Genomic DNA, 27969 nt, shown 5'->3' with positions numbered 1-27969 from the left:
ATTCAAAATAAGTATAGGAAGAGCTTTTCTTCTTCTGGGATATAAAGAATGGTTTTAAAGAATGGTTCTTCATTTTCATTTGTATTATTTTTGAGACCCTTGCTGATTATTAATATGAGAACGAATTATATTAGATCATAAGTGCAGAAAGTCTTTCTAAAATTAACTCGAGACTAGAGAGCTAATATGGCTGTGCAAAATGTTGGCATTTTTATAATGAAAAGAAAATATGCAATGAACCAAGTATGAAATGCTTCTATTAATCCCATTGTCATGATTTATTTTTCCATGAGATAGTGAGCAAATCATAATAACAGAGCAATCATAAACCATCACGTTATGACAACACTAGAATGAAATTTGAGGTATCTAATTTTACCATAGTATTAACCATACTGGACTGGACAAACACTAAAGACTGACAGATGAACATTTAATAAAATATGGAATAACGAATGTCTGGAAATGCAATAGCAAATGCTATGTCATACCATTTGGGGAATCAAGGAATGACTTATTTCACCCTGCATTGGGTACAAAGAAGCAATTAAACAAGGAGCAGCTTTGATGGAAAAGTAATGCTATCAAATTTATACTCATCATAATTGTAAAAATATGCTGGAAAGTGATAAACTTTCATTCTTCAAGCAAAACCTCACAGGATGCTGCACTTACAAGATTCCTGAACTAAACCACATGGACAATATGACCTCTAAAGTCCCTTCCAAATAATAACATTGCATAGTCATAGACTAGGGTGGATATACTTAACATTCCTTGCTTATTATTCTGAGAATTTCATAGACAATATGCTAAGTCAACAGCTAATTACAAATGGACTGCTTAGACCCTAGGAAAAATATAACTTATTCAAAATGTCTAATTATGGGAATATTTCAGCATGACCTTTGGAGAAATCAGTGTGTCCATAGCTCTTGAGATTAGAGATATAACCATAGGCTCCACATCCCATATTCCAGCTACATGTGTTTATCTGTTTATTGTTCTCCTCCTGTGGATCTGGTAAACAGTAAACAACTAGTCCTAATCATTTCTATATATAATGGATGAGGTTTTCCAGGTTTTGTCCAGCATAAGCAACTTGATGCATTTGACTGGATGGTATAAATTAAGTTTATTGGACATAAATATCCAGGATCCCCAAATCTCCTGCAATCAAGAAACCCCTAAAAATTCAGGTAAGGCTTTAATTTAATTTTTTTTTAGAAAGATTCAATTTTTATTCTCTGCATTAAGGACAGATGTGTTTTGTTAGTTTTACCATTTTTCAAATTTATTGCTGACATTTTATATTCTATGCCCCAAGGTTCTTCCTAAGAATGAAATAAACAGACTGTCTCCTTTAAGAGGAAGCTGAAAATTAAATGTAATCCAGATATATAGTACAATCTTTTCTTCTTGTTATTGTTAACTAAACAAGAACGTTTACCTTTTTTTCCTCATTCTCTGAGATATTTTCCATAGAGTCATTACAAATATTATTGATTTCTATTGGCCATAGATCCAATTTTCATTTATTTGGTCTCCGTATAACCTCCTGGGTGATGCAAAGTTCTGAGAAATTGACAGATCTTACAAACTCATAAGAACATTTTACTCCAAGGACTATTTTTTTTCTTCTTTAGGGGTACGACTTTCAAAAACAAATGCACTTTTTCCTCAGTTTTTAATGTATGTTTGCTTTTACATTCATGTTTAATTTGTGACAGTTTATTGTCTCCACTGCCCTCAGTGTAACTATCATTAGCACAATTAAGTTCTTGCATTTCCCCAGAGATAATAAGTGAAAGGATTTCTAGGGAGAGATAAAATTATTTCTTTAGAATTCCAAGTAAGGGCAATATAGTATTTTGTCACTTCAAAATCCTATTTTATAACACTAGCCCTAATTATTGTAGTCACTCAGAGTAACTTTTTGTGAGATGGGTAGCTATATAAATTTGATAAATAAATAACAATGCTAGTGACACTGATTAGGAGCAGCTAATCAGAATTTCAGACAAGCAAGATTGTAGACTGTCACTTACTCCAGTGAAGATGTGAAAAACAAATCGATCAGGACAATCAATTTGGATGATGTTACTCTGGCAGAAATGGTCCTTTTCTCTTAACTGGATAGCTTGCCCATAGAACTAAAAGCCTTGTGACTATAAAAAAATGTTTTTTAAAAAAAAAATTCCTGGCCAGGAATCTCAAAATGGGACAATAATCATTAGTAACAGCAAGGTAAATAAATGGCAGGCAGTGAAATATATACCAAACTATTCCATTTTATTGTACATGCTAACAGGTATTCTTCTTTTATGATTTGGAAGAGTGAGAGAGATCCATGAATTAAATCTGCATCAATTTTCATTCACATTTTCTCATATAGAAAGCTTTCATGAGAATGTGATGGTAACTTAGTGAAGGAGAAGTTAAATTTATGTGGACAAAAGACAGAGAGAAAACTCATGCCAGCGGATAGCTGAAAGAAGTTAGACAAACAATATGAAAGTAAGTACCACAGCATGAAGAAGAATATATATTATTTTTAGAAATAGCTCTCATTTGGAATGTTAGTATGTAAGTGTGTTTATAAGAGAAACAGAGATGTTTTGACAAAAAAAATATGGATGCTGGTGTTAAAAATGTTTTCCCCACTGATAGGGAAAACATATTTTTGCTGAACTTTTATTTACTCTATAGAAATCCATGACAAATTAAATGTTCATGGAGACTCTCAGTCATCTTGGATGAGAAGCAAAACGTCTTCAAGGAAAAACAAAGTCCAGCTGCCTTTTGAAAAAGCATCTTTCGGACAACTATGGCACATTATTTTGCGTCAGAATTCCTTGATGCTAAGGAATATATGTATTAATGCCAACTCTATCTTTCCATTTAAAAGAGGAATAATGAAACGTGAAGGTGTTATGACACTGGGGTTAATTACATTAACTAGATGATTTCATGGCAGAAGGCAATATTCTTGAATGTATGTTACAAAATGATGCATAGCTCGATATTCAAAAGGCAAAGCATCAAAAAATTGTAGCCTCCTACTGCAACCTTTCCTACAATAGAAAGATTATTCCAGTTATCCAGTTCCCTCAAGCCACATTAAAAAGCAATTATATTTTCAAAATTCATATTTGGATCTAACCCACTTTTTACGCAGGCCTGTTCCAGTTAATTAGTTGACATTTGCATGAGGAGAAAGACTGAGTTGAGTAATGTTACATGAGTCATTTATTAAACTAAACTAGGGAGATATATGAGGAAACAGACCTCAGCAGAAGCAACAGCTTAAAAAGCATTCAGCTGAGGTGTCACAAACACTAAAATAATAGCAGATTTCTCTTCCTCAAGAAGCTCAGCAGCAGTGAAGGATACATTTTTTTTTCACTTTCTCCAATAGTAGTAGAATTTGGGAACATTTACCAATAATTGGCAAAAGAAGATAAAAAAAAAGGAAATGGATTATACTTCACAAAGAACTATTGCCATAGCATATAATAATAATTTTTTAAAATTACCAATAATAAACACATTATGAACATTATTTCTCCCATTGGTTTTTCTTTATGATATTTTTGTACTTGCTGATAAGTTAAATGCAGTAGAAGCCTTCCAATAATTATTGTGCAGACCCGTGTAGAAGACAGAGAGCTCAAGAAGGTGGAGCCGATAGCATGATTTAGCCATGCTTACAATATGTTCTTAATTTCATTGATAATAGATACACAGTAACAAATTTGAGCCATTTATTTTTAGTCTCTAGGACTTTATATGGTCATGTAGCATAACAGCAGAGGAAAACATTGGTAAGATCATAAGATCCTAAGTCTCAAATGGTACCAAAGATATAATTGATTAATGGGCAAATGAGGGTCTTGCTTACATAGGAAAAAGAGAAAAAGTGTCAGGTTCACCTCTTAAATTTAATTTTGTTTTGATGTCACTTTATCATAATTTTTGCCTCAGTTCTTGTGACTGACATTTTATAAGGTGAAGTAGACCCTGCTCATTTCCTGATATCTTTGTTTAATGAATCCAAATCTACATGTAAGAAGACAAAGTTCTCAAGCAATTTATGAATGTATGCTCTCTATACGATGCCATTATAATGTTGCCATGAACACCTGAATAACACAAGATTTATGCCTGCTGAACTTGTTCATTGCTTGAGGTATATGAATATTCTTATCTGCTCTCCAAGCCCTAACACCCTGAGAGTTTTCATCTACTTCTTCCTTTACTCACAAGAACATTGCATAGGAAAGTTATTTTCTCCACATCTAAGGGATATTATAACTATGGTTTATTTCATTGTTTGCCACAGAAAAACATTAACTAGTTGCATTTTGTGATGGAAATGGTGTTAAGGAGATGGTAGGGTTTGTACAGGCTGTATTGAGAGACCTTATCTGATAAAGATTTTGGTTTTTTTTTTCCTTTTGCTTTACCCTCATCCAGAATCAAAGAACTGGACAAAAAGATAGAGAGGGCTAGTCTAAACTTGGTTGCAGTACAAGAGAGGATAATTTTTACTCCGAGAACAAGAGACCGGAACTGCTTTTTAGGCAGCTGGTTCTTCTTCTAAAGTTACTGAAGCAGTAAATAAGTTGGATGCACACAAAAGGAATTTATTTTTCTCACAACCCCCTTATCATCAACATCTGGAAAGAACTGACAATTTTTATTGAACACCTTCTTCTGAAAATCAGAAATAATCTTGCACACATAAGCTAAACAAATACCTTGAGCCCCATGCTCAGCCTTTCTCCCTGGAGTTTCCCAAACAATTAAAAGCAACAGATATCACTTCTTGGGATGGGGTGGGGGAACCAATAATCTTTACCATGAAGCAAGTATATCCTCATATTTCACTTCTGTAATTTATTGCTGTTAAAATGGACCTTCAGTCTTGGATGAGAAGGGGAAAATCAATATTAATCCGTTCATACTTGTAATAGAAGGATGTGGTCACATAAAGTACAGCCTGAGAGTGCCAGGCTGAAGCCAGAGCCTAAAGACAGATTCTTGTAAGTTTGCTATGGAAACAACAGACCATAACATTGCATTTGATATGGAAAAATCAATCACACTGTTACTAGCTAGAAATTGTTCTATTCTGAGACAAGAATATAAAGTACTACAAGCAGTTGTTAAACAGAAGAGGTTTCATGATTATTTAATCACTTTAGAGGTCAAACCAATTAAAATATCACCTGTCAATACTTTCTCTGAGATAAATATTTTTGTAGTATCTATTGTTCTTGATTTAAAAGATGTTGCTCCAGCATAATAAACAGTGAAAACCAGATTGGCTGTGTGGGTAAAAAAAAAATTCATATTGTACACCTTTAATTTTAAATGCAGCAAAGGTAATGCAGCAGAAATGTTTAAACAAAATTTAGTCCTTTTTCTCATTGTCCCATTTTCAGTTAGTAAATACAGATAGAGTTTTATCCATCTCCCAACCTAAACAACTACTAGGAAAGGAGTGCGTAAACTGTTTTTAATCTTCTTAAAGGGAGATTAGTAATTACTTTGTGCTTAATAATTTAATCCTGATGTTTATGTACATCCAAGAGTAGTATAAAGAACTGTTAGTTTGACAAGTAGCAATTGGTTTGGACTAGTAGAAGGCACTTCCTTTTTACTATTAGGTTTGTGACTTTATTCTCGAATTCCAAATGGGCTTTTTCAGTTTGATTATAGAGCTGTGTAAAACTTCACTGGTGATTTGTTTTTAACCAGTTTATTAAAACAGATGTGCCTAACCTCTCCAGAATTACCGTGGCTGTAGCATATACCAGTTCATTGAGTTGAGTTATGTTGGCAGTAGGGCTTTATTGGCAACTTCTAAGCATACTATCTGATGCTTAGACAACCAGTCTCAAAGGTTGATTATAGTTAGTTTATCCATAATCTTATGCTTCATATCAGATGCTGCTCTGTAATGGAGGGGTGGCAAGGACATTCCTGTTTTAGTTGTTGGTTGACATCCAGTTGTTTTTCCTGGTCTTCCTGAGTATGGAATGAAATGTATAATTGGCCTTTTTCAAGTTGTGATTGCAGCTTCCTCTTCTCTATGGGCATTGGGTACCTAGATATTTCTCAGGTAGTATGAATGAGGGTCTTCTGCTGATCCATAATTCCCTAATATGTTTTATATACCCCCTTTCATTAGGACTTCTGTTGTAGTAACATTCCAAATTGCCTTCAGTTTAATTAAAAATAAACAAAAAAAGTACAACTACTATACAGATAGTAGTTGACTTACAATCAGCTTAGCGACTGTTTGAAGTTACAATGGACTCCAACCATGGGACCTATGACCCAGATTTGAAGTTCTGACATCTAGACCAATCCCCATAGTCATGTGACTGCATTTGGGATGCCAAATACTGGTGCATATTTACAACTGTTTGTAGCATCCTGGGGTCACATGACTGCAATTTACAATGTTTTTGCCAGAAATCAGTTTTTACTTCTGATTTGCAACAGAACCCACCCCATAGTGAACAATGGCTTCACTTAAGGATTGCAGTGTTGACAACTATGGTATTCACTTTCTAACTGAAATATTTGTTTAACAACTATCACAGAAAGATCATAACATCTGTGCAGTCACATGGTGAACCACTTTATGACCATCATGACTTACAACTGGAATTGTGGGTTTAATTATAGTCATAAGTTGAGGACTACCTATAGATTTGAGCTATCACAGTGTTTGTCAGACCCAGCGTGCTGCCCACCCTCCGGTAGCCCCGTTACCAGCCCGGGCGATAGCAGACAGCCCAAGCAGCGTTGGAGCAATCCCAGCAGCAGATCCGGGGGCTCCGTGTTCTGCACGGCCATTACAGCCGCCGAGCTGGTCGACCAGGATTCCCAGAGCGGCAGCCGATCAGCCCACGTGACCATCTGACGTCGTTAGGAAATGCCCGGATGGTTACCAATTCACAGCACGGGGCAAAGGGAGGCGAATGAACTGGAAGCTGCTTTGTTGTCATTATTGCTAGTAGACTTCACGGTGTCGCTGGGTCTCTCATGCATGGACGCTGGGACAGAGGACTGGGCGGTAGAGCGGAATGTTGTTGATTGTGTTCAGTTTGTTGCTATGTGTGGGGCATGGACTGGGGGTAGTAGAGCGCAGCATTGTTAATTAGTTTATTAATGGGGTGTGGGTTGTCAACTGGGATTGGGCAAGGCGCGGGTGGAGTATAATCACGGGTGGTAATTGGAGGGTGTGATCTGGGCATGGTAATTTGTTGTATTTAAGGCACTGGAAGGAGGTTACTTCCAGTGCTAACTTTATTTCCACACAGTGCATTAAACTTGTTGGATGCTCAACGTTCCTGTTTCCTGGCTTTTGTGAAGCTCAACCAGGACGTTCTAACAGTAAGTTAGCACTTTGAAATGGCAGTTTTAAAATGTGTGAGTTAAACTCCCAGCATTCTGTTTTAAGAACACATCTTAAAGTTGCCAAGTTTGAAAAGCACTGAGCTACAGCATACTAGTACTGTTGCTTCTCCTTCTCTAATGAATCAGTTCTAAATGCTTCCATAATAGCTGGGATCTTTATGCTAAATGTTTTACAGTTCAGCCTTCCCTTTCTAGTCATGAACTGCCACAGTGACCGAGCACTGATAGCCAGCAATGTTTTTGACAGTTTTGGACAAGCAAATCAATAAGACACAGCAAGACTCAGTGTGAGCAGACCAGGTCCCTCTGGTGACCCAGAGAAGCATGGAGCCACTTTTTCCATGTTAATTTCTCTCCAGCAACCTTCAGCTATCACCTTCTTTAGCCTCTGATAATTAAAAAACTACCTTTCATTAAGTCTCCTGTGAAGACTTCTCTCATAGCAAGATGGGAGAGTTTTGCAATAATTCTACACTGACCAAATGCTATTTTGTTGTCCTGGTTACATAATATTAAGTACATCTTTTTTTTTCTTATTGACATTTACTGACATGAATTTGTAGAATACTAAAAAAAACCCAACCCTTAACCACTATGAAACTGCATGCTATTGTTTTAGAAAAGTAAAAAATAAAAAGAATGGCTGCAGGACTCTGGTTTGGCTAATCTAAAGCAAATAAGAAATAGGGGAGACATGATAGCAGTATTCCAGTATTTGAGGGGCTGCCACAAAGAAGAGGGGGGTCACGTTATTCACCAAAGCACCAGAGAGCAGGACGAAACAATGGTTGGAAACTGATCAAAGAGAGAAGCAACCTGGAATTAAGGAGAAACTTCTTGACAGTGAGGACAATTAACCAGTGGAACAGCTTGCCTCCAGAAATCGTGGGTGCTCCATCACTGGTGATTTTAAAAAAGAGGCTAGACAGTCACTTGTCTGAGATGATATAGGTTCTCTTACTTAAATAGGGGGCTGGATTAGAAGGCCTCCAAAGTCCCTTCCAGCTCTATTCTATTTTAAATATTAAAAATATAAGACTGCATGACATTTTTTAGTCCAAATAAACTAACTGCTCTACAGTTTGATTAATGGTATATCATATAAGTACATTATCAGTCACAATGGTAAATACCTTGATGTGCACAAAATATAATCCTATTTCTAAAAATATTCATTTTAGTACTCAAATATGATGAAAGCATATCAGATTTAATTGGGATATGCATTATCAAAGCACCTTGTGGAGAACTTGAAAGCTTATTTATGATTTTAAATGATGTCTTATTGCGATACTAAATTTATCATGTTTCTGTTGTCTTGTTTCACCTAGAAACACCAGTAGTTGTTTCATTTAGATTTATTTAAATATCTCTCAAAACTGAGAGATTTAGCCAATCCACCATATTTTGCAGCCATACTTTCTGGGAATCCTTTGGCCAAAAAGTGGCAATGAATCTATACCATATGGAACCTTCATCACAGAAAGGGCTAATGTTAAACCTGCTGCTGAAATAAGGGCCTAATATATTTTTAAATTCTTCACTATATAATAAGTCTGACTTCAGAATGAATTAACTTAAATATTTTTACATTTCAATCCAAAAGCTCTTACAACTTACTTTAAACTTTGTAATATGTAAAAGGCTGAACTCACAAAGCAGCCTAATTTTGTGCACTGTCAGTTATTTGGTACTGACACTCCACTATTTTCTAAGAAAAAAATAAAATTAAATTTGCAATGCATATGTGTGCTATAATTATATTCAAAGCTGTATGTTATGCATTGTTAAAAGGTTTAGACAGTTAAACTTTTGCAAACGCCACAGTTTAGAAGTAGCAGTAACAGTTGAAATGCCAATGACACTTGACATATTCTTGCTGGTACTGTTACTAATACAACATTGTTTCTACCATCTCTATAGTTACTCCTGCTTCGGCCTCTATTCTGATCTGTTAGGCCTGTAGATAAATCAGCTACAGTATCAGCCAATCAGAAAAGCAATCCTGATGATGTCTGTTGATGAAGTGAGGCATGTGAGGTATGCCGCATTTTGAAGATGCACTTTGGTGACATGCATGTATAAAAAATCCTTCAAAATTTTGTAACGTAAGACATTTTTCATCCAAGTGTATACTATAGCTCATTAAGCAAATTATGATGGATGGTCCCAATATAATGCTTTTTTTTTTCCAAAGCATTGCTTGTGAATGATTTATATTACCAGGTTGACAAGCAAAGTATGGAGAATCACATCAGGTGGATAGATCAGTGAACTGATGCTGGCCAAAATTCCACTTGTGTTTTAGCTAGGCAATCCTACAAAGTAGGAATGGGGAAAAATTTAAAAGTGGCTTACATCTCTATTATCTTTCTTGTATTGTCCTACAAACTCTTGGACAGCAGCAAACAGTACTAACTAAAGAATATGTCAGTGTTTTGAATTTTGTAAATAAACTATAAGAAGCCTTAGACTTAAAAGTCAGCTGGATGACTTTGGGCCATTCACTCACTCTCAGCCCAACCCACCTCAAAAGGCTGTTGTTGTGGGGAAAATAGGAGGAAGGAATTTTTAAGTTTGTTCTCTGCCTTAAGTTAAAAACCATAAAAGCAGGATAATTATTTTAAAGTAATCCAGAAAGATTTCAATATGATCAATTATATATAATGGATAGCTATTTTCCTTATAACATTACTGAATTCTATATATTAAGTTTAGAGTCAAGACATACCAAAATAAAATTATTATTTGAAATTAAAAAGGTATGGAATGTATAAGATGGAGTGTCTGTGGGTAGGTGGGCTCCCTGTAGATAATAATCTTTCATCACTGGTTCTGGATGTGGTTGCACTGCTCCAGATATACTTGGTGGACAATCTGGGTGACCTCTTGCATTTACAACTTCTGCTGGAAGAACAAGAGGCAATCGTAGTTAGGAGGGCCTTTGCATACCTTCAGGTGGTGTGCCAGTTGCACCCATACCTGGACCCGGAGGCCCCATTCACAGTAACTCATGCCCTTATTACTTTCAGGTTAGACTACTGTTATATGATTTACATGGAGCAAACCCCCAAAAACCATATGAAAACTCCGACTGGTGCAGAATGCAGCCACCTGGGTAGTAAATGGTGCCAGATATATGACACATATAACACCACTTCTACATGAGCTGCATTGGTTACCAGTGTGTTTCCAGGTGTAATTCATGATGCTGGTGGTTACTTTTAAAGCTCTACATGGCTTGGGACCAGGGTACCTGAGGGATCACTTTTTTCCAAGAGTCTCTACCCATCCAACTAGATCAAACAGAATGGGCACGTTGCAGATGGGCTGATGGGGACTAGAAGATGAGTTTTTTTCCATGGCCCTTCTGCTCTATGGAACATCCTCCCTTCAGAAATCAGAATGGCCCCAATCCTATTAGCCTTTCATAAGGCTCTAAAAACCTGGCTATGTTCCCGAGCCTGGAGGTCAAGGGCCCCATTCCTTGGTTGTATTGGCAAGTATCTTGCTCCTATGTATAATTAATCAGGATGTTTTTAGTATTTTCATTATTTTTATTGTTTTAAAATGTTTTGGTATTTTATAACTGTAATATTTTTTAATTGTAAGCTGCATAGAGTCATTGACTGAGATGATTGGCTATAGAAATCAAATAAACAAGCAAACAAAGAAGTAAGCACTTCTTAATCCTTTTGGAGTAGGAATGTATGCTGCAGAGCTATAGCACCTATTGAAATGAATAGAAAGACAGAACAGTTATATCAGAATTCATGTATCAAAACAAATATTCTCCCAAGGAAGAAAATGACATATTTAATGGTATTCCAGGATAGCAGTGCTCTACAAAATAAGCATCTGATTCATTAAAGTCCAGACTATTTTACAAATTACACATTTGCATTTTTGTCTATGTAATATACGTCGATCACTATATCATATTTTTTCCAATCAGGAAAGACTTTGACCATGGAAAGAATGCTATGAAATGCATTGTTCTCCAGTTCAGGAACAGACAAGCAAATCATGAGAGCCATTACTAATATAAAAAACACATCCTGTGTATTTCCCCCTTCTGCCCTCCCAAAAAAAACTCTTCCACAAAGCTTTAATGCTACAATGCCTTATTTATTGTATCCAAATGTGTGGTAATAGTGTACATAAAAAGAGAAAAGCCTCTTAATGTTTGGTGTTTTCTTTTTAAGCAAAATAAGACAACATAACTAGGTTATCCTCATGACAACTAGCTTCTTTGTCTAATTTCCATTTCTTTCTGTGGCAGCTAAAACACCTTGAAATTATCTTCTCCCATGTAGAAGAATGATTTTCCCCTTGCTCTGACTGTCAGAGTGATTAGAATGTTTTAATTCTAATTAATTTTAATTAGTAAAGTGGAGAGAGCGTCAAGGGAGGAAAATCACTTGGGGGGGGGGAAGGCACATGAAAGAACCACAGTTGCAAAGGAGACAAAGAAACATTTTAGAACCGTCTCCCAGCAGGACTGTTTCATCAGCAATTCAAGCACAGCATTAAATTCCATATGGTACTAACACATTACTGGCCTTCTGCTCCCCACCCCCTCTGACAGCATGTGTCTGCCAGGACATTAGAAAACATTCCTATTGGTTGTTACCCTTACTAAAGCAAGTAAAGGTTGTTGGTAGTCGTTGGTCTTGTTTTTGTTTTGCTACATTTTAAGCCCTCAGACTACAAAAGCTGATGGTATCTGTTGCAGTCCTTTGATCTCTTCCTAAGACTAGGGATGATAAGAAAAGGAAGTCCTGTGGACAGTCAATAAAAATCAGAGTTACTATTTCCTTTGTCAGTGTGACTTGAAAAAATATATGTCTTAGGGTGCCCATTTGCCGGAGGGTGCTCCCAAAATTGAGGCATAGTTAAAAATAAACACAAAAGAGTTTGTAATAAAATATGCAAATGCTAATACATAGGTATTATCTTCTTAGGTGTTACTGGTTTAAAATACAGAGATCAAGCACTAAAAATTCAGCTTTCTTGATAACCAGGTGAATTTTGTGCTTTCATTTCTAAGCAACAGTACTCTGTTTACTCTTATGGCTTTTGGTCTCCCACTACAGAACCCATTCAAATATAGATTTGTTTACTGGTATCTCTTTAAACAACTGAGAGTCTTCTGGGGTCATAAAGACTTGGTTGTTCTTGGTAATACAAATTGTCATTCCTTGATCATTAAAAAACCTCCTTGGATGCTCATGTATAAATACATGAAGAACCCAGGTAAATTTATAGTTCTGCTCCATTTAGTGTAACTCATCATTGATAGGTGGAACTGGGGTGAGGAGGAGGCAAAGTTTCCATTCTTAAAACTAATCTGTTTAGAAGAAAAGGACTGAAGTCTTGCTGCACATAAGTTATTTTTAAGAAAGAGGAATTAGCCTGCATTTCCTTCATATACTGATCCCCAGATACCTCTGGAAGTCTACAGTGTTTTAAAATATATATTTCAGAAAATTTACACTGCCATTGAAGGCACAAGGCAGTAACACCAAAGAGCTCAGAGCTACCACTTTAAATTTATCACACTTCCCTGGAGCATCACTCCTAAATGAATATTTAAATACCATTTTAAATGTTTCTTTTTTCACTGAACACTGCAATTTCTATCTAAAACTCAGCAGTGTGCTTCTGAGGGTGGGAGATACCTAAATGACTACAGAAGAAGGGGGAGGGGAGAAACTACTTGATAGAGACAATAAGGAGATTTACACTATTTGAATAATCAAAATAGGACAAAAATGCCATCTATAAATCAGCCATAATACAAATAGGAGATCCCTGATGAAACTAGAAATCCACAAGCTATAAACAAGATTATATTTATCTAGTTATTTTAATGTCCATTTGGTCAATACAAAATGTAATTTTGTCAATGGTGCCATTTAACTCCTGATTTTCTAAAAAAATGCTACTCTTTCTAAAACACATACAGAGTATATACTAAACCTTTCCTGCAGGATTTAGAATTTGCTTTTTGTAAGCTTCTGTGCCTTTATAGAGAGAGGTTTGTCAGGTGTACACTTTGCACATTTTAGAGGCATCCAATTTAATGAATATAAGTAGACCTGGCATGTAGCCTGCTTCTTACCCCTTCTTGCCCCTGTGTGCTGGAAAGGTCCAAAGATTTTGCTTGAAGTTATGCAGCTGAGACAGCTGCTGAAATATTTATTATAAGTTTCAAACCATTGTATCTTGTCTAACCAGTCTGCTATTGTTCCCTGGAAGAACTTTGTCTCATTATGGACAAACATCCCTGTAGGGTAACAAGCTAATTCCCTTGACCTTTTCTATCAAATCAAAAAACTCTTGACATTGTAACTCACAACAATCAATCTGTAGAGAATTTGTTCATTTCAAGTAATTAGTTTTAAATCTAAGTTGAAAATGAAGTTTCTGGCATATCCTGATAACATTGAGATGAAATAATTAAAATATTGATCAAAATATTGCTCCATACAATAGATCTTAATACCATGGTATGAAGGTAATAATTATAAAATTGTAACAAAATATTTTTAGGTTTGCAATATATATCATTATACATAATTCATATTTAATTCTAAATACAAAACAGATCTCTTTTGCATATTCTAATATTTACTTTAGTGCTTTGCACCAATAAAATATTCCATGGGGCTCTTGAAAAACATCTGGAAATTTTGGTTAGTTCAGTGTGCAGCAGCACAGACAATTATGCATGTGTCACAGCATGGGGCCATATCAAACTGTTTATAGCCATCCATTACATTGAGTAGGAGGGCATGTTCTAGGTCCCATCAATCAAGTATTGTCCTCTAGGGAACCCAGGATGCCTGCCTTTTCCTTAGCTACACCTGCCCTCTGGAATACAATATCACTTGAAATTTAAAAAAATTATCTGAACTGATTTATTATATACAAGGAATATTAATATTATTATTATTAATATATATGAACATAATAGGACATGGATACATGCATATGCATGTTTTAAATATTGATTTTATTAAAATGTAAATAGAGGGAGTAAAATTCAGTGGTACATTATTTAGAGATGACATGAATAGTGGATAAAACAGTTTATATACAAAAGAACTACAACCAGGTAAAAAGATAAAAGGAAACAAAACAATATAATAAATGATCATCATAATTTAATAGGGTAGATCAACAGAAAAAAAGCAATATCAATAAAACCCAAAATTCTAGACTGCCACTTCCAGATAACAGATATAATGGAATGGTAGCTTTTCGTCTTGATTGTCACAACCAGAAATCACAAACAACAGAATTAAACCAATAATCTGTTTTACATATCTATATTTATACTATCCATGCCTATATTTATACTTGAGTTTTTTTGCTCAAAGCAGGGAGGGAGGAAAGGGAAATTATTTTTGTGACTGAAATAAAGATGGCACTTGTTTCAACAAAATATTAATCTAGAAATATTAACAATTCACATTTTAGATAATTTTACACACTGTACTTATATTATCTGAATTTTCCTTCCCTCAATACCATATTATTATCTTCACACTGAAGTCATCTTGGATTGATACGAGTTCATGGACTCTAAGAAAATGGATAAAAATCTCAGTAGTATTAATTCCTTACTCATGGGCAAGCTCTTAACATTCAGTCAGCTGGTAGAGTATGGGATTAGAGTCAAGAAATGGCCATGATTTTGAGTGAAGGGTGGTATCAAGTCCCTCAATTTCCCTTTTCCCTAGGGAGGGATCTGGAATTCCTGATGAAGCCTCAATTACAGAAATTCAGATCTTGAGTTGTACAGTAAGGTTGAAGGCTGAATATGGGGCATCAATCACATTGATCAAGCTTGTTGATGGTCTTTATTGGGATTGGATAGAGGGAGTCCAGACATTCTACTTTGATTAGGCCCATCAGCAGCATTTGATAGCATCAAAAATAATATCCTACAAGACTACCTGCAAGCGTTAGGGGAGTTCTGCTTCTTCCTGAATGGACAGTTTCAATCTGCTTCTTCCTGAGTGGACTGCCCCTTCTTTATGGAATGTCATAGTATCCAACTATTACCACCGTACCTTCATGCACTCTGTTATGTATAAATGAAATTGCTGGATTATGTCATTCATCAGTTCAAAGTGAGATATCATCAGCATAGAAATGATCTCCAGTGAGCCAAGCTGAAGATTTGATGGCTCTGGCTGCAAGGAATAGGATAAAGGAGAAAAAATTCCTGTGATTCATGATTTTATTAATTCTGAATTCATGTTTCTATTAATTGAGGAACTATCTGGTTCCTGGTCCACTGCTACACTGGTTCTAGATTCAGATCTGAAAAGGCAGGTCCATGACTTCAGATTTTTCCAGCTTCTTCCAGATCAGCAGGTGGGGGCTATGGCCAAAAAAGCCCAACTTGCTGGTCACTTGTTGCACTTGTTGAAGCAGAAGATACTGGCAACTCATGATTTCAACACTGAATTCTGGAATGTGGCTGTATCTTTACCTGACTACTTTTGAAGTCTAGAAACTTTAGTTGGTACAAACTGGGGCAATCCACTTTTTAGTGGGTTAAAGGTATTTCAGCAATGGAACACCTATAGTGGCAGCTTTGCATTGGTTGCCAGTAGATTTCCAGTACTGTTGGAAGTTCAAAGTGCTAGTTTTACCCTTGATTTCTGCTTATTTTCCAAAGGAAGAATTATACTGAATCTGTACATCTTTTATACTCAGCTAGGTGGAAATGATTTAGGCATCACCCATCATGAAAGATAGAGAATGGGAGTTCAGACAATCTGAGTAGCTGGCCAATGTCTACAAAATGTTTATTTATTTATTTATTTATTTATTTATTTATTTATTTATTTATTTTCAGTGTTTATATGCCGCCCAATCCCAAAGGACTCAGGGCGGCGTACAAAGTTAAAACAATGATAAAACAATAAAATAAAGCATGTTTGTCCCTGTTCAGCTCCTACATTGTTAGCAGCAGGAAAGTAGTGAAGCTGGCATTTAATTTTATTATTATTGTTATTTACATATAGTGACTTTTGATTTTTTATTGTTTTCAATATCTCCTGATTTTATTTATTTGAATTTTAATGTAAAGTTCACACTGGTTAATTCTGCTGCTGTATTAGACTGATTAGAGGTTTTAACTAACTCAGTCTTTTGAACTGAGGCAAGATATAAGTAAGACAATAAATAGGCACATCTGCATATTTAGAAATGATTATTACAGCAGGAAAAAAATCTCACATAGTGAAATACTACTCTTTAAGATCTAACTGTTTATAGGCAATTTCAAAAACACTACTATTCTGACTTACCTGAATCTGTTTTTAAGTCAGGTTTTTTTTTTAACTACGGTATATTTTGTGAAACATTGGATCTAAACTTCTGCCACAAATAAATCAGTCAATGCTATTTGTACTTTTCTATAAAGTACTTGTTTAATGTAAATGCTAATTCCTATTTATTTATATTGCTATGTACATTTGGAAACTCAGACACAATAAAACACAAACCCCTTTGAGGATGGATGTCTATTAAAATATGAGAAATAAGTAGCCACAAAAGTAACATTCCAACAGCATCACAATAATCCATTCAAACAGTCCTGATAGTTTAATTCAGGGCCTCCTGCAGCTTGCTAATGTGACCATCAAGCAATTTTCTGGCAAAAAGCAATATTTACCTCTGTTGATAAGTCCAAAATATATATACATAGGCAACAACTGCAGGGACTGCAAAGCTTTCCCCAAACTACACATTAATATTTCAGTTCAATCTGTGCATTAAATAAGAACAAAAAGTTTTTTGAAAAATAAATATCTATTGTACAACCCAGAGTTGTACAATAAACTGAATGATAGACAGGCAGGTAGATCACGCCCCCTGTAATCTGCTCCAAATAAAAATGATAAGATCTCATTAAATAATCATACTAGGACTCTAAAAGTGAAGACAAGTATATTTTTAAAAGAGTCACGGTGGCATTTAAGTCTGGTCTTGTGATTTTCATTTCCCTTTCTTTCATTTATATCTGTCTTTTCCACCATAGGCAGAAGCATCTGTAGTGGCGGCAAAACGAGCAAGATGATCATGGTAGAAGCCCCACCTGAACATTCACATGGTAGAAGCCACACATCACATACAAGCACAAAGGGTCCAGGGCAAGACTTCAATTGTCCTGCTGAAACTTTCACAGGCACAGAGCCATGGAGATTGCTGACCAAGCAGATCAAAGAAACCTAACTGGTTCTTTGCTTTTTTTAAAAAAATGTGTCTTGTAACCTACCCACAAAGCTAGTCCAGTTGAGAGTTACCGTTCAATCTTTTAAAATTTTATATATTGATCTACCCAGTCTCCATAAATGACTAGAACTTCATATAGTAATGTAGAGAGCATGCCTAAAGTTGCACTGATGGACCCTAGGCCACCCTCAATCTGACTCTCAGATCTCTCCAATGCATCCCTTTTCTTGCCTGGTTCTATTGAAGAATGTGAGGAAGCTTCCACCTGAAATCTATAGAATACTGTGTAACGGTATGTGAAATGACCTTGGGAGATGGTGCCCAAAGATGCTGCCTACTGAACTATCAGATAAGAGACAGCATAGTCTACAGCCGGATAATGGTAGAGTAAGAGGCTCAAAAACAACCATCCATAATTTCTCAGGATATAAAGAAGAACCATACTTTAAAACATGCAAGATTCTGTTCCTGTACCCTTCAATAAAGTAGAATTAAATGATCTGATCATGTTTCATGTCCTGTCCACCAGTGATAGCAGATTTTTGTCTACCCAAGGAAAGGGAAGTAACCAATACCTTAATACATTGGAATCTTCCAAATATGACAAATAAAATTATCCAACCTAAGTTGGAAGAGGGGAGGGAATGGTATAAAAAGCTTCTGTAGAGAACCTTAATTAGTTTAACTATACTTCTGTTTGCTTTATTACCATTTCTTTTTTGTTTTTATCTTTTACATCTTTTAAAGTCTGCTTAGCCTTTTTTTTCAAAACAGAGACACAGATAGAATATTTAAATACTTTTGTTATTTTTTAAGACTCTTCTTTCATTTGTGAATAGTGCTGTCATTTCATTATGTAATCGTCCACACTTAAGATAAGTTTGCTAGTAAGATGCAGGGAGTAAAGTGTTTGAATATTGTTGCTATTTTTGTTGCAACAATATTGTTTTGCTTGTTCAAACCTGCAATCAGATGCAATTATGAATATTCCATTTTTTTCTCTCTGGGCATGCTTTGAAAAAGAAAAGAATTAAAAGACTTTTTCCCTGGAAAGAAGTGTAAAGCTGTACAGAGCTATAAACACCACTGAGGCATTAAAAGCATCTACACAATGCTAATCTTGTCCAAATTCAGATATTCAAAGTTCAGAAGATGCTCCTGGATACAGATACGTTTTGCAGGACTTATTCTGAAAAGCTACCAAGCAATCTGCTTTCAGTGTATACATTCAGTATAAGTTCCACATTTCTCATAACAACTGAAGCTTATATGAAGAATAGGTGTCTGTTCTCAGTACTTCATTTTTAATTCTATGCTACTGTCTCCTATAGAATACCAAGACAATAGAGGGATCTGTACTGAATTTTCTAAAACAAACAGAACACAAGGATCCTGGCTAGGTTACAATGGAAGCAATGGAAAATCTGTAACCACAGTCCTTAATAAAGTTTGAATGATGTATGTCTGGTGTTTTTAATTTTTAGCCTGGATTGGGATAATTGGACATAATTTTGTGCAGCTATTGGAAATACTAAAACATGGGTTTCATAGGGTTTCATAGAAGAGCCATATGATGGTTGGCACAATGATTGGATTTAAAGGCCAAGATCTCTGGGAATATTTTAAGAAGAATTTACCAAAACAACAGTGACAACAATTAATGTGTGAATTTCAGTTCTCTAATTTTCCCAGCCAGCATTCTAAAATATAGAATGTTGTGAAAGGTGGAAAGAAAGAGAAGAAGAGGATGACCAGTAAGAAGGTAAAAGACTCAATTATAGCAGCACTGTTAGAAAATGTGAAGGGCCAAGATAGAGAAAAATCATTCTAGACAAAGTCTGATTATTTGGGTGCTAAGACTCAACACTGGCTTGATGGCAACCAAGCTCCACTTCATGCTTATACTCATTCATTCATGCTGGGTTGTTTAATTAAACTAGTTCCATTATTGCTGAAATAAAAATGGCACTGAAAAAAAGTGATTTACATCTGGTCCTCACACTTATGACTATCCCTGCTATCACATGATCACATTTGGGCATTTGCAACCATCTTGCACATGTCAGTTGCAATGTCCTGCAGTTTTGGGATTCTCATTTGCGACCTTCCAAGCCACTTTCAGGCAAGCAAAATCAATGGGGAAGCTGTCAGGAAGTCAAAAGTTGAAGTCCCATGAAGTCTCATTTAACAACTGCACCCCTTAACAATTAATTTTTTATTCACTATTATGTTTGTAGTTTGAGGACTACCTGTATGGTTCAGTGACATACTCTGACCTAGTAGGAATTGTCATATTGTGGCAAACATGGCTTGATTTAAATATCATCACTAATATTGCTTAGATCTGGCTTTTGAATATCACATCTGAGTATCAGCCTTCACATAAGTAATTGCTACCCAGTAAATGTCAATTTCATGTTACTAAAACTCTTTGAAAAGCACACAAGGAATGTCTGTACATCATCACTTTGTGATTATTATCTTCACAAGGAATTAAAGCAAATCCTCTTATTGTGAACAGCTCCAGAGAAGGCAACAGAAAATAGAGGGCTGACAATTACTGAAAGATGCATTGATTTATATAATTTACACTACATCTCACCATGATTTAAAATATTTTATTTAGAATTAAGTTCTGATAGCATTTGTGTATTTTCTTTGTGTAATTTAAGAGACAATAAAAAAGCTAAGAAGGAAAGAAAGGGACCAAAACACACCCTCTCCAGCAGCCAACATCAGATAAGCAGGATTAACAGCATTCAAACAATCAAGCAGAAAACAATACCCTCATCAAGGAATTACCATGGAGAGCCCCCCCCAAAAAAAAATACTGGCAGGGCAAGCTACTGCATATAAGCAAGAAGCAAACTCCACACTCACCAGCCCTCATGATGTTATCTTGATGGATAAGCAAACAATTAATCTCAGATTGCATCAAGGAGTCCACAATTCAGCCCTGAGCTACATATATTCTCTTCTGTTCAAAACTTACAAACCGTCATTGTCTCGAGATGCAAATCAAATTATTTCAATGTTTCCTACAAAATATACATGTGTGGCTGGTTTGCAAATATTTGGCTAAGGAAAAGGAAACGGCTCATTGGAGATAGCACTGGAGGCCCTGGCCATTCGGTCACTGTAGTGAAATCTGAAATGAGAATCATTGTGTCCTGTTAAATCCAAAGAGTGTAGCCTTGCATCTTTGGTAACATTTTGTGTTTCTTCTAAGCAACAATTATAATTTATAAATTGCAATCATGCACCATGGATGAGGTTACCCAACTTGTCAATTATTATATTTTGGGAAAACTTTCTTTAAAGTACAAGTATTAAATTAAATGTAAGAATGAAACATACGGATGAAATGAAATGTAAGGTTGAAATATATGGAAGTATACTTACAATAAATGCACCATTTTTAATATATCAAAGATGTAACACATCTAATATTTGTAAGCTTGGTTGTTTTCTTGTAGATGTTTTGTTACCCAATCTAGGTAACATCAACAGTGCTAATCATTTCAATCCTGAGCTACAAATATTCTCCTTCATTGTCTAATATACGACAATATAATTTACATGACTGTAGTGGATTAACATAATTAAGATTAACACCATCCTTCTCCCTGGATAAACATTTACAATTGGTATAAAGTTTCAACTGGGAAAGAGGCCTGTCTTGAATTAGAAATAATATTCTTCATCATGACCATCATCATCATCATCATGTTATAATAATCTGTTATTAAAATCAATAACCATTTTATTATTCATTCAGCATGTACTGCCAAGATAAAGCCCACCGTGCACTCTAAATTTACTCATCTGTCACTTAACACAATATTGTTAATGTGCACTAAAGACTGAAATATAGACTATTGGCATATCTATGATTTATAGGAAATAAGGTGAGGATAAATTTTGTCTCAGTCCTCATATTACTTAACTTAGTTCAGAAATATAAATTCAGTATGATTCACCATGCATCTGAGGAATAGAAGTTTGGAAAAAAATACCTTGTGAGCAAACAATGATACTTTATTTATCCTTTTTTTTAATTTTCAGAATTAGGTTATATAGAAAAAAGGACAAAGAGAAGACAAGACTGAAAGAAAATAAGATGAGGCTGTGGTCTCTGAATAAGTAGCATGGAACATTTGTTATCCTCCACTTGTTAATTGTCTAGCTGATCCTTCTTGGAATATTTTGTGAAATAAGGTGGTTGTCATCCATGTTCCTCATATGTTGGCTAGCAATTCTGGGGAGTGTAATCCCACTAAATTATTGTGCAACAGGTTGGTTGGCTCAGGTAACTAGCACACAAACTCCTAATCTAGCCTCCTATTTTTGTGTGATGCACACAGTTTTCTTGCTATTCATTATTGTAGTATAAGTTAGTATGGTTTCTAAAGCACATCAAGTATGCTTTGCATTATAATATACAAATGCCAAACTTCATGTCAGGCATGATTATAAATCTCATTTCTTTCAGTTAGTCAATCTATGATTAAGAGCTACCTAACAGTGGAACTTCAATGCTCCCACTTAACTGCAGACAAGAAATAAGTTATATATGTAACACACATATACAAACACAGAGAAGATTAGCCTGTTGAAAAAGATAAAAACCAAGCACTATATGGTTTTAATGTTTAAGTGTTAAGCTGTTTTAATGTTAATTTTACTAGTTTAGTAAATTAACACATGTATTAGAAGTAATATGAAATGAATTGTGGTAGAAGTCATGATGTGGCTTTAGGAACATGTCATTCTACCTAGGTCTTTAAGTAATGCCACATATACTAGCTAAACTTTTTTGTCTTTCTTATCAATAGTTAATAATCATTATCATCATCATCATTTATTATGAGAAACAATATTTCACATTGTTTATTATTGGGTCTTTGTCTCTCCAACAAGTTCTGCTAATCAAGGTGAAAAAAAGGGTGGGAGAAGGCTAGCATTGTCTCGGGTTTCATTCACTTTCTCAGCTCTTAGCTCCTTTAATGTGGTTAGCCCCAAATTTGAGTGTAGCTTTCTCCAGAGACAATGACACATAATACTTTGATGCTGATTGTTGAGTCCTTGGCGGAAAGCAGACACAAGAAGCAGTTGGAGTTCTCAGTTTTCTTTATTCTGCGTTCAGCTTACAAGTAGATGGCTTCAGCAGCTCCCAAAACCTCCCAGCTTCTTATATAGACATTTCCCGGGTAAATGCGATACTTTTCCCGCGCCAGCACCCGCACATGCGCACGGCGCTGGCGACAGCCTGTCTGGTCCCGGGCAGCTTTGCACCTGCCCAGGACTGCCTGCAAACGCCCGAGCCATTTGCAAGGCTCGGGACATAACACCCCTTTCCCCCGGGCTAAAACTATTACCAACATATAATCATTTACTCTATACAATGTTCCGTTCCCCAGTGCTCCCACTGTTTGCTGGCTTTTGCCTTGCCAGCAATGTTATATAATCCTTTAGGTACTTAGGAGATTTCTTTGCTCTCTGTGACCTTCTCAGCTCTGGGTTACTAGCATGAGTTTCCTGACTGGAGGGAGATGTGAGCCTGTTCTCCTTATTTTGTCTTGGTGCCTTCCAAGACTGTGCCCCGATGCCTGGCCTGCTTGCTCGCCCACCGGGCTCGTCAGGCCAGGGCTTCTGTCACTTTGTGACCTGGTTGACCTGCCTAGCTGTAGACCCTCGGGCCCCTTGAAGTGATAGCCACTGCTGGGCGTCTCTGTTGAACCTCTAGGTCCATCCAAGAGTTGTCAGGAGGCTGTCCATTCCCTGAACCCCGTTCTGTGTCCGGGCTTGTGTGGGTTTCTGTACCTTCCCAAAACTCAGTTATTCCCTGATTTGGGCTAGAGGTGTTGTAGTCGGGACTTGGTTCCTCGACCACCTCCCTGTATGTTTGACCCCCTGTAGGATTAGGGGTAAGGTCAGGCCAACTTTGGGGATTGTGTGCCAGCTCTCTTGCGGGGAATGATTTGTTGGGATGCCCCCGGGTATCCTCCGTGACTGGAGTGCTGTGTGATGTGTGTGGAAGGTGAGTATGCCCCCGGGGGGACTCCCTGGCTGGAGTAGGCGTGAGTGCCTGTTGTGTGGGTAAGCTCCATGAATTCCTTTTCGGAGCACTTGCGGAAGCTTGAAATGGGCCGTCAGTGGCTCCATCAGTGGAGATGGGCAGCAGCTCGTGCCCTTCCCTTTGCTCCAAAGGGTCCCCCTCCCCCCCTGGAAAAGACCCAGGAGTCTCATCGGAAAGGTCCCGCCTAGGGCGGAGTTGGTCGATGTGCCGACGCAGGACACGACCGTTGTCCAGGGCTACCTCGTAGGAGAGAGGACCTGTGACCGTGGAAATAGAAGCGGGGACCCATGTATGACCAGGCCCGTAATTGCGAGCCCAAACCGGGGCACCCACAAGTAGTTGTCTAGGTGCCCTAGGATGTGAGGTAGATGAAGGCAGTCTGTCCGGATGCAACCAGTCAAGTCTAGTAGTAAGTTGGCGCCCCCAACGAAGTTCAGCTGGACTTCTCCCTGTAGAAGTGGATGGTGTGGTGCGATAAGAAAGGAGAAAGTCAGCCAACCTGTGATGCCAGTCCCCGTAGGTGAGTCTCTTCAAGGCGTCCTTTGCGATGCGCACCATGCGTTCAGCCATACCGTTGGTGGACGGGTGGAAGGGTGCAGACGTGGCATGATGAATCATGTTAGCCTGTAAGAAAGCTTGGAATTCGGAGGAAGTGAATTGAGGGCCGTTGTCAGACACAATGACATCTGGAAGCCCGTGTGCAGCAAAAATCCCCCCCAGTACCTGAATAGTCTTTGCAGTGGTGGTGGATGAGACAGGTACAACCTCAAGCCATTTTGAATGGCTGTCAACAAGGACCAAGAAGAACTGGCCCTGAAAGGGCCCAGCGTAGTCAATGTGCACCCTAGACCATGGGGACTGTGTATCCTCCCATTTATGCACGGGAGCTTGGGGCATCTCTGGGCGAGATCGTTGGCACAGGTGGCATGCATGCACCTTAGCCTCAATATCTTTATCTAAACCAGGCCACCACAAGTGGCTGCGCACAAGAGCCTTCATACGAACAATGCCAGGATGACCCTTGTGGAGGGATTCTAAGACCCTAGTCCTCATTGAGGTGGGAATGACAACTCTGTTTCCCGAAAGCAGACAACCCTGAGAAAGGGACAGCTCGTTCCTTTTGGACCAGAAACTCTGAAACTCAGGACTAGGGCAGTGCTCAGGCCAACCAGACAAAACCCAGGAACGGACACGTGAAAGTGTGTGATCTGTACCTGTTTCAGCGGCAACATCCCTGGCACTAAGAGGGCAAGGCTTGGATTGATAGAATGTTGACAGCTGGCACAGGGTCAGCTTCTACTACTGGCAGAGGCAATCTACTGAGGCCATCAGCATGGCCCATTTCTTTTCCAGGCTTGTGGAGTAAGGAAAAATCATATGCAGACAAAAAGATAGACCGCCTAAGCATTCTAGGGGAAATGATTTGGGGAGTCTGCTTACGTGTGGTAAACAGTCCCAGCAGAGGCTTATGGTCAGTGAAGACCGTGAAGTGCCTGCCATATAGAAAGTCATGGAATTTTTTAATTCCAGCAACAACAGCCAGAGCCTCCATGTCTATCTGAGCGTAGTTGCGCTCAGCAGAAGACAATGTTCTGGAGTAATATGCAACAGGAACCTGAGTTCCATCAGACCTGAGGTGGCTCAGGACAGCTCCAACCCCGAAAGGGGACGCATCACAAGCGATGCACACAGGAAGGGACTCGTTGAAATGTGCAAGTACACTGTTAGAAGTGAGCAAAGCCTTGACTTTGTTAAAACAACCCTCATGCATTTGTGACCACTGCCACACTGCTTGCTTGTCTAGTAGCCTGTGAAGAGGCTCAGCTACACTAGCTTTTTGTGGAAGAAAAGAATTGTAGAAATTCAGGAGGCCCAGGAAGGCCTGAAGTTTGGCCTTGGACTTTGGCCTAGGTGCTTCTAAAATAGCAGTTAGTTTGGATTCAGCAGGGTGAATCCCAGCAGCAGCAATTTTGAACCCCAGAAATTCAGTAGAAGGCACCCCAATCTTGCATTTGTCTTTTTTGAGCTTGAGGCCTGATTTCCTGAATCTTAACAGAACAGCCCTTAGCCTTTCAGCTAGAATGTGTGTGGAGTCTCCTGCAATTAAGACATCATCAAAATAGGGGCAAACCCCCGGTATGCCCCGCAGTGTGTTTTCCATTACGCTTTGGAAAATCCCAGGAGCGACATTCACTCCAAACTGCAGGTTTTTTACCTTAAAGGCTCCCCTGTGGGTCACAATGGTCTGAGCTATAGCAGCATCATCATCAACAGGCAGCTGTTGATACGCTTGAGCTAGGTCAAGCTTTGCAAAAACGCGCCCCCCCTTGAGGGAGGCCAGAATATGACTGACCACATGAACAGGATAGGCATGTTGCTGCAATGCCTTATTCAGAGTGCATTTGTAGTCAGCACAAATGCGAATGTCCCCATTTGCCTTTAGAGGCGTGACAATGGGGGTCTCCCAAGGACTGGAATCAACAGGTTCTAGGATTCCCTGGTGAATCAGTTTGTCTAACTCAGTGTCAATTTTACTCTTTAAAGCAAAAGGGACCCTTCTTGCTTTAATTCTAATGGGAGTGACAGTGGGGTCTAGCTTTAAGGACACAGGGGGTCCTTGGAATGTGCCCAGCTGGGGGCTGAAAACATCTGCAAATTCTTTGCAGACTTCCTGTAGGTCGAGTGTTTGTAAACTGTTGAGTCCTGTGACGTGTATCCCCAGGGCCTCAAACCAATCGAGTCCTATGAGACTCGTTCGTTCACCCCCTCCTACTAATAAGTCTAGTGGACCTTCAAAACTCTTGTATTGCACGTTAAGGGTGGCCTCCCCCTGAACACACACTCTTGAATTTTGAAAATCTGTTAACACAATGTCAGAAGGCCTTAACTTGGCCTGAGTTCCACTACCGGAACAAATCTTCCTAAATGTATGCAAGGAGATAATTGAAAGGGCAGACCCTGTGTCTAGTTCCATAGACAATGGAACCCCTTGTAGCTTCACCTTGAGTGACAGCTTTTTCTTAATGGGCTTGTGTGTGCCTGTCCTAAGGATGCTTCTTTGCGAAGCGCAAAACCCTACCCTATTCTGGCTGGGGAATCTGGTACCTTTCAGGCGCAGGTCTTCCTGAGGTTGTACCTTTCGTCGGCCCAGACACACAGCTGCAATGTGTCCTTGTTTGCCGCATGCCCGGCAGGTAGCGGAGCGGAACTTGCAGTCGGTTCTTCTGTGGCGACCTCCACAGCCGATGCACTTGAGCGGAGCTGAAGAGCTTCCCTTCTGTTTTTCTTCCTTCGTGGGGTGGAGACGGTCGACTTCCTCGTCCGGATCCTCCTCGGAGTTTCTTTGGACGTCTTCCTGGTGCACGGATGCAACCTCTGGACTGGTTCTGATCGGCCGCATGTTCTTGACAGCGCCGCCTGCTGCTTCTTCTGCGGTGACTTCCCTTAAGGCATCTTGGTAGGACAATTCTTCTTTAGCGAAAAGTCTGTGTTGTAGATCTCGATGCCTTAACCCGCACACGAATCGGTCCCTCAGTCGTTCTTCGAGGTCTTTGAACTCGCAGTGCTTGGCGGCCTTCCGTAATGCGGCGATGAATTCTTTGGCCAACTCACCGGGCCATTGATCCCTCTGCTCGAAGGTGTGGTGCCATGCGATGACGGACATCTTGGGGTGGAAGTGCTCCTTCAATAGCTTCTTCAGATCTGCGTAGCTGACAGACTCTACTGGAACAGGTGCTGCAAGGTTTTCTGCGATGTCGAAGGCGAACACAAAGCAGGGTGGCAGCCTTCAAGCTCTCTTCCCTCACTTGGTTTGCCTTGAAGTAGTTCTCCACCCTGGCTACGTATGACTCCCACCGCTCTGGATGTGAGACGTCGAACTCCGAAAGCCTTCCGATTTTTGCCATCTTTAGGAGACGGGTCTATCAGCCAGCCTACCCCCGAATGCGCACTGGATTGGCGGGTAGCTGCCGAGTCGACGCCGTTCCGCCACTCAGGACTCACTTGGGTAAGCTTACACTTCTTCCTTTCCAGGCGGTGTAAGGCAATCCCATCCTCGTCGCCAGTGTTGAGTCCTTGGTGGAAAGCAGACACGAGAAGCAGTTGGAGTTCTCAGTTTTCTTTATTCTGCGTTCAGCTTACAAGTAGATGGCTTCAGCAGCTCCCAAAACCTCCCAGCTTCTTAGATAGACATTTCCCGG

Source organism: Crotalus tigris, unplaced genomic scaffold (assembly GCF_016545835.1).
Source record: "Crotalus tigris isolate CLP2741 ecotype Arizona unplaced genomic scaffold, ASM1654583v1 scf7180000017628.32516253702:7417878, whole genome shotgun sequence".
Lineage (NCBI taxonomy): Eukaryota > Metazoa > Chordata > Lepidosauria > Squamata > Viperidae > Crotalus > Crotalus tigris.
Note: the sequence above shows the minus strand (reverse complement) of the source record.